This window comes from Perna viridis, chromosome 11 (genome assembly GCF_037379345.1).
Source record: "Perna viridis isolate PV_CMFRI_1.1 ecotype Kerala chromosome 11, ASM3737934v1, whole genome shotgun sequence".
In the NCBI taxonomy this organism is placed as follows: domain Eukaryota; kingdom Metazoa; phylum Mollusca; class Bivalvia; order Mytilida; family Mytilidae; genus Perna; species Perna viridis.
Genome location: NC_142455.1, coordinates 30248748 through 30261403, shown reverse-complemented (window position 1 = coordinate 30261403; position 12656 = coordinate 30248748).

Here is a 12656-nt window from a genome sequence, read left to right as displayed (position 1 = left end):
CTTTACGACAAACGTGATGACTTTTCATTCACAATTGTCAACTTTCCTTTCATCTTTCCACCCTTGTCTCCCCAAGCACCATGTCAATCTCCTCCAGCTGTGGCATTATGCAAGTTGGAGACGTTTGTAACCCTACTTGATATAAATCCTGCTGCTTTCAGCAGACTGGTGATTGTTCTGGTAGACAAGCGTTTATGCGGCATCATTTGACGTATCAAAGCTGTACTGATATCAAATTGCGCTGTACTTATCGACAAAATACCCTGTCCTTTCCACTTGACGTTACTTGTGGTCGTCGGATTCTCGGTAGGTCCTTTTAGTCATTGATATGTGAGAGGTGACTAATTTGTTTCCATGTGTATAATTAAGAGTTATACGTAAATAGTTCACTTTGATTTGTTTGTTTGTTTGTTGGGGTTTTATGTCCGAGCAGCAATATTTCAGCTATATTCAGACAATGAACATGAAATGGATGATAAAATGAACATGAAATGAAAAAAAAAATGATGGGTTACAAGGATAATAGGGTCGACAAAATTTGATTGCCACTGGAAAAAGGGGGGATGGGTAAGGTCGGGCAATTTAGCCTCCTGTGGCGTAGCACAAAGGTTCCTACTCCTATCGAATACCACAGCAGGGTTCTTTAACGTGCGAGAAACGTGGCATCTTTCCCAACACGGTGCACCACTATGGTTTGTGGTCAGGTTTTCCGTATTATAGCCTGACAACCCCATTCCACCACCTGGGGCACACATCTCAGTTGCTCTGTGGGCAGAGCGCCTAGCCCCCCGGCTAGGTTTCTGAGCACTATTTAGTCGCCTTATACGACAAGCTTAGCGCTGCTGCAGGCATATTCTTTTTACACCCGGATCTGCACGGGGCAGTTCACTTTGAGCTATATTTTATTCTGTTCATATCTTTTATTATCTTGTCGGAACATAAGTTTTAGGACAGGGTAGTTAATCTACTTTATCAACTTTCAAATACTTTAAAGTCGTTAAAAACTATTAACTGTATCATTCATAGCTACTGGAACCATAAATAATATCAGTTCTTGACAGCACTATTTCAAAGATTACCAATAAATGTCGTGCACTGTCTTAATCTTGGCGGTATTTAACGATTGCCAATTTTGCACTAATAATGCCTCCTGCAACAGAATATGAAACGAATTTTCCAATAAGGTGTAGAATGAAATGTTCACCAGAGACATGCACACAATGATTGTTATTTCTGTCTACGTCTAGCCAAACGTATACTTGTTTTACTAATTAATCATTAATTCAAGTTCAACTAACACTATGAGTATCAACAAGCACAAAAATAGTGTATTAATCAACATAAACAAGTGTAGTGTAGTAGAAGAACAATGGCCAGAAAAGTGATAGAAATATCTTGCTAAAAAATTAAGTTAAAGACGAGAAATTATACCAATTGTATGTAATGTAAATGTCTACCCCGGACTTGACTTTTATGAGCAACTCGGTCGGTGTTTCTAGAAAAGCAGAGGACCTTACCCTTTTGGTGCACCTGGTCCATGTTCACAGTTTTTAGTGGAGTCCGAGTTGCTCATTTGCTTTTCTTACTTTGTATGGATAATTTTAGTTACTTTACGTTCTTTGTTCTGTATGTCTGTTTTCCATGCCTGCTCTTTGTCCCTGAATTACATTCTTTGGAATACCGCTATAACCTTGGTTCCCTTGATTACTCTCTATAAGTGATGCTTTGGCTTTGACTTAGCTTAAAAATGTTTCTCGCCCCGTGCAGGTCCGGGTGTTAAAAGAATAGGCCTGCAGCAGCGCTAAGCTTGTCGTATAAGGCGACTAAATAGTGCTCAGAAACCTAGCCGGGGGCTAGGCGCTCTGCCCACAGAGCAACTGAGATGTGTGCCCCAGGTGGTGGAATGGGGTTGTCAGGCTATAATACGGAAAACCTGACCGCAAACCATAGTGGTGCAACGTGTTGGGAAAGATGCCACGTTCCTCGCACGTTAAAGAACCCTGCTGTGGTATTCGATAGGAGTAGGAACCTTTGCGCTCCGCCACAGGAGGCTAAATTGCCCGACCTTACCCAACCCCCCCTTTTTTTCCAGTGGCAATCAAAATTTGTCGACCCTATTATCCTTGTGATCCATCTTTTTTTTCATTTCATGTTCATTTTATCATCCATTTCATGTTCATTGTCTGAATATAGCTGAAATATTGCTGCACGGACGTTAAACCCCAACAAACAAACAAACAAATAAAAATGTTTCTCAAGATATACATTGTTGTTAAATCAGAATTGATAAACGTGATGACAAGATGTACAACTATATGAAGCATTACTTATACTTTTCGTCTATCATGATTATCCTCTATGAAGACTATTTACTAGAAAAGAAAAGACAAATTTGTCCTTAAATGAAATAAGTTGATGAATGGCAAATCGATATATTTTGGTATTATGTTTTTTCAATCTTTTGTAACCATCTAGGAACTTATCATTTATGTCTATATTGCTGCCGTAATTGTTCAACAAATATTTATAAGCCATACAACATTGAAAAAGTCAATAATAACTCACAAGTCAGACCATACATAACATCTTCTTACAAAACATGACTCTGAGTCTATTTAGCAAACAGTTATATTTTACTGGGATGTGCGCTCTCAATAGGGGACCTATCATGTATTTTTGGAACCGTTAAACAAAAGCGTTTCTCACTGGATACTAACATCTTAAACCGGCATTCATGTAAAACATGTACATTGTTGACGAATAATATCATCCTTTGCATTATGGCATTCATACTTCTTAGAGTAAAAGACAGGTTATATACAGGTTAATAGTACATAGAATGCCCTAGCCAGGAATTTTATAAACATAATCGTTTATGACATTTTGTGCTGAAAACAGGTGGTTGCAAAGACAAGTATTGACTATATTCCACTTCCTTTAATCAACACTCAGTCAGCTAAATATAATGAAATATTATTGATGTCGCATAATCAAAGGCAGACTTTGTGAAACACTGCCGACTTTGTAATAAGATATGGTCAATTCATCACGATCCAGATTACCATAGTTTGTTTGGACACATAGACAACCGTGTTTCGGAAAAAGGAAGATAAACATTTAAGAACATTTACTCAAATTTCATGAAGTTTGACTTTCAATTGCTCTCTATCATTCTATGTCATTTACGTGTACCAGTCCTTGCCTCAACATATTCGAACACGCCATATTTAAAATATCGGTTACTGATTCAAAAATAAATTACTAAACACAAATATAAAATAGTAAGTTCAAAATCTTTCTGCAATATGTTATAATGAAAATTCTGCCCATTATTCACAGATAGTCACTTTAAAAATATTCGGACAAGTATTGTTTATGGAATTTCTCGTCTGATATTTGTTTTGATACAAGCCATATTTACATCAGAAATAAAAGCTTTCACAAACACTAAAGCCTATCTAACCGTCTTATAGTAATGTTGGCATTATTTTAGCGTGCTTATAATTAGTGTCAGGTGGTTTGTACTATCAACTCAACTCTGTATAAGTGGGTTGATCCTCAGGAAAATAATTTTAGAATAAACGGTTTTTATTTATTGATGTTGTTAAGGGGTTCTCGATTAAATATTGTGCTTAATGGATATTTCATTCAGATTGAATATTTAATTTGACGCTCGACTACTCTATATAAAACAACGAAGGTTGCGTCTTGTCTTCTCCTATTTATGATGATTTTACATCTGAATATTACTTCAACAGGAACTGTATAGCTCTACAGCGAATAATATATTTAGCTTCCGGAAGTAAAGCTTGTCTTTCCTTGAATGAATAATTATTACCCGATAAAAATTTCGTAGGTAACTTACTCAAACATGTACAAAAAAATATATAAAATGTAATCAAAATATGATTAAAAAAACTAATTAATTTTAAAGAGTATAAATCTCCGTTAACTTTCTAAGATATTTCAATAGTCATTCAATCACGAGAATACTAATTCTGTTTCCTTGGATTAACTGTAATACTCCCTGTATTCTCATGTTGGTATGATAAAACAACTAATCATGCATTTCAATATTATTTTATTTCAATTACATTTTCTTTCCAATTTGTAAACTGACTAACATACTGAGATGATACATGGTCATCACAAAAAACTACAAACTCTCTAATCTAATAGATTGATTCATAAGCCAGTTATGGACCTGCTGGCAAAAATACGACCATCGATATTTCTTTTAATTTTTAATTTTCCTTTATTGTTGGATTCGCGGCAAATCGAACAACATCTATGACACAAATATAGCATAAATATATGACATTTGATATTGTAGATAAATGTTATAAAAATCTAAAATGGTGGCTAAAATTAAACTCTTATTATTGTTTAGTTTTATGTAGCACATATATTTCTGTCTATAGAAAACAGTTTTGACCGAACCTTAACAAAAAATCATACTTTTCAATTACTGGGTATAAATATATTTATTTATTTATGATGGCAATCGACCAAATATACGCGTAAACGTTTTGCCGTAAGATATTAAGAATCGAACACCTATTCGAGTGCAATAAAGGAAAGTCTCAAACACTCCAGTGTAAGATATTATAATATTTTCTCCAACCTTGCATGAGAAGAAAAGCTTGTGTTTGATTCTTTTTCAATTGATATGCAAACTGCATGTAAAATCGATCAAAAGTAATTACCGTTAACATTTAATTTTAAATGAATTATGGAAAGATTTGAGTTTCCACAAACTCTTTATCTACGATTGTATCATTTTTTTAGGGAAAGCACGGTGATCATTTAGATTTTCACAGTCGATTAATTGCATACTGGTCAAGAACCAGATCATCATTAAATGATGTTGTCATTAAAATTCGGTAGAGTATTGCCATTACGCTGAGAGTTCACGGAAAAGAGTACACAATCCGAAAAAACATTGCTTCAATGTATCACATTATGCTATTGTCCACTATAACTGTAACTTAATAAAGGGAAATATGAAATATAATGGTAGAATTGATTGATCCTGGCGTAGAAGAAGCAGTTATATAAAAAATTACATTATTTTCCCGTATAATGACCTTGACTTTTCCTTCACATCTTGTTTACTCAAGTCACTCATCATAACGGATCCGTTTTTTAAATGAATGCCTTAAAGATGAAATTTGCGGAAACATCCCACGTTTTTAAATTAAGTCAAGAACGAATCGGTAAGAAGTCGGAGCAAAGACTTTGTGATTACACCATAAACCTTGTAAATTTTTCGACCGATTTATGAATATAAATAAGCTGGAGTGTCTTCTTATCTGTTTTAGAAAAGTTTTTTATACAAATCTTTTTATGTCTCACTGTGGTATTGCATATACCCGTATTTCAAAATATCCTGTTTTTTTTTTTAATTGACACACTTGAATTTGGCGCCATACATTGATGTTAATGTGCATGATGTTTCAATGGGTATCACAATAATGACATCTGGGTATATGGCATAGCAATATCTGGGTATTAGATTTTTTTAAAGACTAAGCCATAACAAAAATCCTAGAAATTTACTAGTACCATGAAAGACATTTCTGTCAGTTCTATAACATAATCTCCATTCAACTATAAATCAATCAAAATTCACTTCCAATTATATTCCCGAATGTAAGAACAGTGTCACGGATTGAAACAATATAAAATCAAACAGACTGTAAAAGATACTTTTTTGTTCAGCTTAAACAATATGGGATTTTTATTGCTCTTTGTTTCAATGTAAAACCACATTATCATGAACACAACAGATTTATACGAGTGTCATATTTGCACATATCTTACTCATAAACTTAAAATCTCCTGTTCTTTTCGTGCTCCATTGCTAAATACCATGTTGTGCTTGAAATATTGTGATGAATTGAAGCTAATGTATTATCCTTGTAAAATAGTAATCAAGGGAACCAAGATTCCAGCGGAAATTTTAAAAAACATAATCCATGCAGGGACAAAGACCAGAAATGGAAACAGGCAAACCCGACAAAGAACATAAAGTAACTAAAATAATACATACATAGTAACAAAGGTAAATGAGCGACTCGGACTCCACTAAAAACTGGGAGCATGATAAATGTATAATCATTAATCCGAAAGAAATTTATACCAGTAAGTGCACTGCAAATTTTAGAACAAATCTTGTTGATTAAAACAAAAACTTTAATCTCTTCCTGTGTGCTTACGTGAGGCATGATGGGTGACTGACCACACATTTTAAACTATTTGAAAACTGTCCAGAAGTCCTTGATAAACCAGTATATCGAAGTTTTTTATGTTGAGTTTAAGGGTTTAATTGCTTACTCATGATATCATGTAAAGTAATGTAGCATCAGATGGATTAATGGAAGATCGAATTTATATATATAAGAAATAGAGTGGCATTAACAAGGATATTCCTTAGATTTTATATTTGGTCTTCGTTTATAATATATTTTCTAATAGTACACAAACTATATGTTGTGATACTATATTGATACTTACACTTTGACCTGGCTTTTTCTTCCTAAAAGTATTCATACATTCTTTTGATAAGGTTGAATGTAAGACGACGTTTGCAAATCAATGTAAATGGTAAGGTTTTGCTGTAAGTGAGGGAATAATGTAAGAAAAAAATATTATATCTATGTTCCGAATTTATGTTTTACTTACATGAAGGCGTTTCAGCAAGTAAATGTTCTTATTGTACAGGTTAATAGACTCATTAACCATGGCATTGCTCATACTGCTATACGTAGAAATTTAAATTTGGCATTGTACGAAAATAAATTTTAAAATCTAAAAAGACTGAAGAGAAACCAATTCGCTTCGTGTACGATGACTACCTTGGTCCATTTATAATATATGACTTCTTTACAAATAAAACAGATTAAGATACAGTAATTTATTAAATGAAATCTGTTTTCTTTCAGATACTAAAATGCCTAGGGCTTAGACAACGAGGTACGATAAACATTCTTTCGAATATGCTGCATCAGCACAAAACCTAGAATTAGATTATCACATTTGAAGAGCATGGTTAAATTATTAAGTATCAGTCCTAATAAAAATCAGACAGAAGGTGATTCATGCATGTCAAAATCCACCTAATTCAGTTTTATATGATGTTCAGAAACAGTTACCGATCACGTAACTTGGTTTAGTTTTTTTGGGGTGTTGCGCTTTTGAGAAAAAAAAATTATATAGATTGTTCGTGAAATTTGCACTTTGCAGGAGTTATCGTTCTTGATTTGGTTTCATTTGGTTGATTTTAGTGTAAGATAAATGTATGATTTTCTAAAAGGTGCAGATCTGAATGTAGAAATGATGATCGTTAAGTGAATGTGTAGCATATATAGACTGAACAAGCTTTGTTTGTTTCGTGGGTTTTGCCACACCATGAATCACTTTACCATTGGTAGTATCTGAATTTTATGTGGACTTGTACTTAAATGAATAAGATTTTCGGAGTTCAGTTGCAAACAAAACGCTCCAATATTAGGCGGAGTTTTATCATGCCGAATCATTTATATAGCTTACCGTGCTTTTCTCGAATAAAGGTAGGGGTGTTTTATGTTGTTTTAAAATTAATGTATGAACGAATTAGTGATTTGTTTGTTTGTTTGTTTGTTGGGGTTTAACGTCCAAGCAGCAATATTTCAGCTATACTCAGACAATGAACATTGAATGGATGATAAAATGAACATGAAATGAAAAGAAAGGATGGGTCACAAGGATAATAGGGTCGACACATTTTGATTGCCACTGGAAAAAGGGGGGATGGGTAAGGTCGGGCAATTTATGGTTCCTACTCCGGGAGAATACCACAGTAGAGTTCTTCAACGTGCGAGGAACGTGGCATTTTTCCCAACACGGTGCACCACTATGGTTTGCGGTCAGGTTTTCCGTATTATAGCCTGACAACCCCAGCATGTGACACGCCAGGGCTCCACCACAGGAGGCTAAATTGCCCGACCCTACCCACCTCTCCCTATTTCCAGTGGCGCCCCGTGCAGGTCCGGGTGTTAAAAGAATAGGCCTGCAACAACGCTAAGCTTGTCGTATAAGGCGACTAAATAGTGCTCAGAAACCTAGCCGGGGGCTAGGCGCTCTACCCAAAGAGCAACTGGGATGTGTGCCCCTGGTGGTGGAATGGGGTACCCCTGGCGTGTTACATGCTGGGGTTGTCAGGCTATAATACGGAAAACCTGACCACAAACCATAGTGGTGCACCGTGTTGGGAAAGATGTCACGTTCCTCGCACGATAAAGAACCCTGCTGTGGTATTCGATAGGAGTAGAAACCTTTGCGCTCCGCCACAGGAGGCTAAATTGCCCGACCTTACCCATCCCCCCCTTTTTTCTAGTGGCAATCAAAATTTGTCGACCCTATTGTCCTTGTGACCCATCCTTTTTTTTTATCATTTCATTTTCATTTTATCATCCATTTCATGTTCATTGTCTGAATATAGCTGAAATATTGCTGCTCGGACGTTAAACCCCAACAAACAAACAATTTCCACTGGCAATCAAAATTTGTCGACCCAATTGTCCTTGTGTCCCATCCCTTATTCAATTCATCAGCATTTCATGTTCATTTTATCATCAATTTCATGTTCATTGTCTGAATATAGCTGAAATATTGCTGCTCGGACTTTAAACCCCAACAATATTTTATACCAACTCATTACCTCAGAGCTAACGTTCGATCATTTATCTTTTTGTCAAACTTTATAAAAAAATATTATACATAAAACGTACTAACACAATTACAAAACAATAATAAAATAGGCGTTTGTTTGTTTGTTTGTTGGGGTTTAACGTCCGAGCAGCAATATTTCAGCTATATTCAGACGATGAACATGAAATTGATAAATGAACATGAAATGATGATGAAATGAAAGAGGGATGGAACACAAGGACAATGGGGTCTACAAATTTAGATTGCCACTGGAAATAGGGAAAGGTGGGTAGGGTCGGGCAATTTAGCCTCCTGTGACGGAGCCCTATGGTTCCTACTCCGGGAGAATACCACAGTAGGGTTCTTTAACGTGCGAGGAACGTGGCATCTTTCCCAACACGGGGCACCACTATGGTTTGCGATCAGGTTTTATGTATTATAGCCTGACAACCCCAGCATGTAACACGCCAGGGGTACCCCATTCCACCACCTGGGGCACACATCCCAGTTGCTCTGTGGGCAGAGCGCCCTAGCCCCCGACTAGGTTTCTGAGCACTATTTAGTCGCCTTATACGACAAGCTTAGCGCTGCTGCAGGCCTATTCTTTTAACACCCGGACCTGCACGGGGCAATATTTAGGCGTTTATATATATTAACAGATTGTGTAATGGTCGAGAGAAAAGAGATATTGAACGTTGTAGCTAATGGTACCGATGTGCTTTGTGTGGTTTGCTGTAATTTGTTGTCCTGTTTCGCAAAACCTAAATGTCATTTCTTTTAATCATATTTGATAAAATGGTGCATTAGAAATTTGTTTCAGCCGATGTTTATATCGAACTAGTAATTTTGAAGTGTTTCTTTCTCTAGTATGGATTAAATTATGATCAGTCGAGATACTCGTGTTAACAAAGAGGTTAAAGGTACAAGCTAACATTGGCTAGGATATTTTCAAATCTTCATAAATGAAAATTATTCTTGGTGTATGGTTTGCTTTCACAAATATAGTTTATCGTATAAATTATACACATTTCAGGAATAAGTGTAGTATTTTTTTTTATATGAAAATAATAACCTCAAGCACGTAATACACACTATATCAGTGTACCACGACCATTGAGGTTATTTCAAATATATCTAACAAATATATTAGTTATTCTTTCTACATTAATCTTAGTATCGATATTCAACAAGTAAATCGTTAAAAAAGATTGATGTCATAGTCACATTACAAAATGTAGTCTATGAGATGATGGACATTTTTTTATCCATTCAGAAAGCGTGTTACTTCTGAAATTTAATTATTACCATATAAAATCAATACCGCAAATCTAGACCGTTTCGTATAACACATGTGTACTTCGCATTAACCCTGATTAAACAAAATCTTTATTGTCAACTAAAGCCGTTTTACCAAGTTTCCAGAAAGATATTGGCAGTCATATTTAGTTGTTGTCATTTCTTACTAATAAGACAGAATGGGCTTCAATTTCTAACGGATGTCATGAACCCCCGGAGATGATTTAAAAAAATACCTATTACAAATACAAATTTCAGCCGTCATTACCAATATCTTGGTTACAACTGAAAGCTTTGATTTAAATTTATATAACCGGAAAATGTGACCATTTAAAAAAAAAGAAATACAAAAGTTGTAAATTGTTGTTTTCAGAAACATTTATACATCATATTTTATTAATCGAGTTTATATATTCCAGAAACAATAAACAGATGTGTTTACCAATTTTGCCGTATAATCAAATCAACGCAGAAACTGTGATAGGAACGACGAACGGAATAAAAATTGGACAGAGGAAGTGAAAAACCATAATGAATAACACAAATTAGCTAAAGGTATAACACAGAAATTAAATGATAAATGAACAACTTGTTATAAATAAGAGTAAGTCCATTTCGCAGAAATGTATTATTAGTCGTTAGTTTTGACGTCATAATGGCTCAAGCGGCATAGGCATCATTGGCATTTTTCGAAACATTGGCCTAGTTATTCTTAACATGTCGAAAGTGGGTTTACACAAAAGGTAGAAACTACGTAATATGAAAAAGTATGTTCTCAAGGTGAAGATGACAACGGAATATGTTTTATGAGTTCATGATGCTAACCTTAAAATTTGTTTATATGTATAGACTGTATATATTGACTATTAGTTCTTCATATATATTTTCAATACACAATTATCTATTTTGCATGCATAATGTGTTTTTGTATCAATTTATTTAAATCTATGAAGAATATGGTTGTACAAACGAACTTTGGAACGTGTTGGACGAAATAAAAAAATAATTTCCGGACAGTTAAATCAGAAGAAAGTAATCAAAATACCTTTGCTTTTTTGTTTTGTTTTGTTTGTTTGTTCTTGTGCGAATTGCTTAATCACACAGATTTGTTGTATCTTAGTTTTTCACTGCAAAGGTAACCACTGAGGTTTTCCCCAGGATTTCTCTTGGTTTTTCATTTGTTTAGAACTATAAAAAAACATTATACTGTTGCAAATGTTTAATCAAGTTCTATGTTAACATTTATGTCTTTGAAAATCATCAAACAGAAACAACGTGTTTAAAGTAAAAAATTAGTAAATTTTAGACAAGAATCCCATTTAACCTTACGTTATACCATTGAATTTCAGTGGCGTGTATACGAAATTATCATTATGTTAAAGGAATGAAACAACTATTTTATCAACGCGATATGCTTTAAACCTACCTTACACTATTCCATAATCCACTTTTCCCTTAAAATGTATAAATAATATCTTTTTCCACCTTTAATATCGCAGTGGAACAAAAGATTTGTTTGTTTGTTGGGGTTTAACGTCCGAGCAGCAATATTTCAGCTATATTCAGACGATGAACATGAAATGATGATGAAATGAAAAAGGGATGGGACACAAGGACAATGGGGTCGACAAATTTAGATTGCCACTGGAAATAGGGAGAGGTGGGTAGGGTCAGGCAATTTAGCCTCCTGTGGCGGAGCCTATGGTTCCTACTCCGGGAGAATACCACAGTAGGGTTCTTTAACGTGTGAGGAACTTGGCATCTTTCCCAGCACCACTATGGTTTGCGGTCAGGATTTTCTTATTATAGCCTGACAACCCCATCATGTAACACGCCAGGGGTACCCCATTCCACCACCTGGGGCACACATCCCAGTTGTTCCGTGGGCAGAGCGCCCTAGCTCCCGGCTAGGGTTCTGAGCACTATTTAGTCGCCTTTTACAAGAAGCTTAGCGCTGCTGCAGGCCTATTCTTATAACATCCGGACCTGCACGGGGCAGGAACAAAAGAAAAAAAAATAATTATAACAATAACAAGTATAACAACGCAATGTCTTTAAAAAAATCACAAATATGCTTACACATGATTCCTCTTCTTCCACCTTTCATAAAAGACAGCCTTGTTTGTTTTCTTTCATATAATACAAAGAGTATGGTCAAATTGAATAATTCTGGTACATAGAAAACCTCTTTTTTTCAAAATACAATTTAGACAATTTTTATCTGTCCTACATTCGGATAGAAGATTGACGTTAGTAGTGTAGTATTAGAAATAAATGTTTTAAAATTGTATACGTCGTTTCAAATTATTAAAACATTTAATTCAATCAATGCCAAAGCCTACCGTACATACGTGGTGTATTCATCTGCTTCATCAGTACCGATTTAATCACCGTCTCATGATTTTCTTCTCTACTCTTCCGTCTACCCTGGATTTGACAGTTTATGTCAACTCGGCCTATATTTCTAGGAAAGCAAAGGACACTTACCTTACAAGTGCATGTGGTGCATACTCCTAGCTTTTAGCCCTAGTCCTAGTCGTTTGCTTTTGTTTCTTTGTACGTGTTATTTTAGTTATATCATGTTCTTTGTTGTGTGTATCAGTTTTCCCTTTCTAGTTTTTTTTTATCCTTGAATTATATTTTTTTGATTTACTCTAAAATGTTTTCAT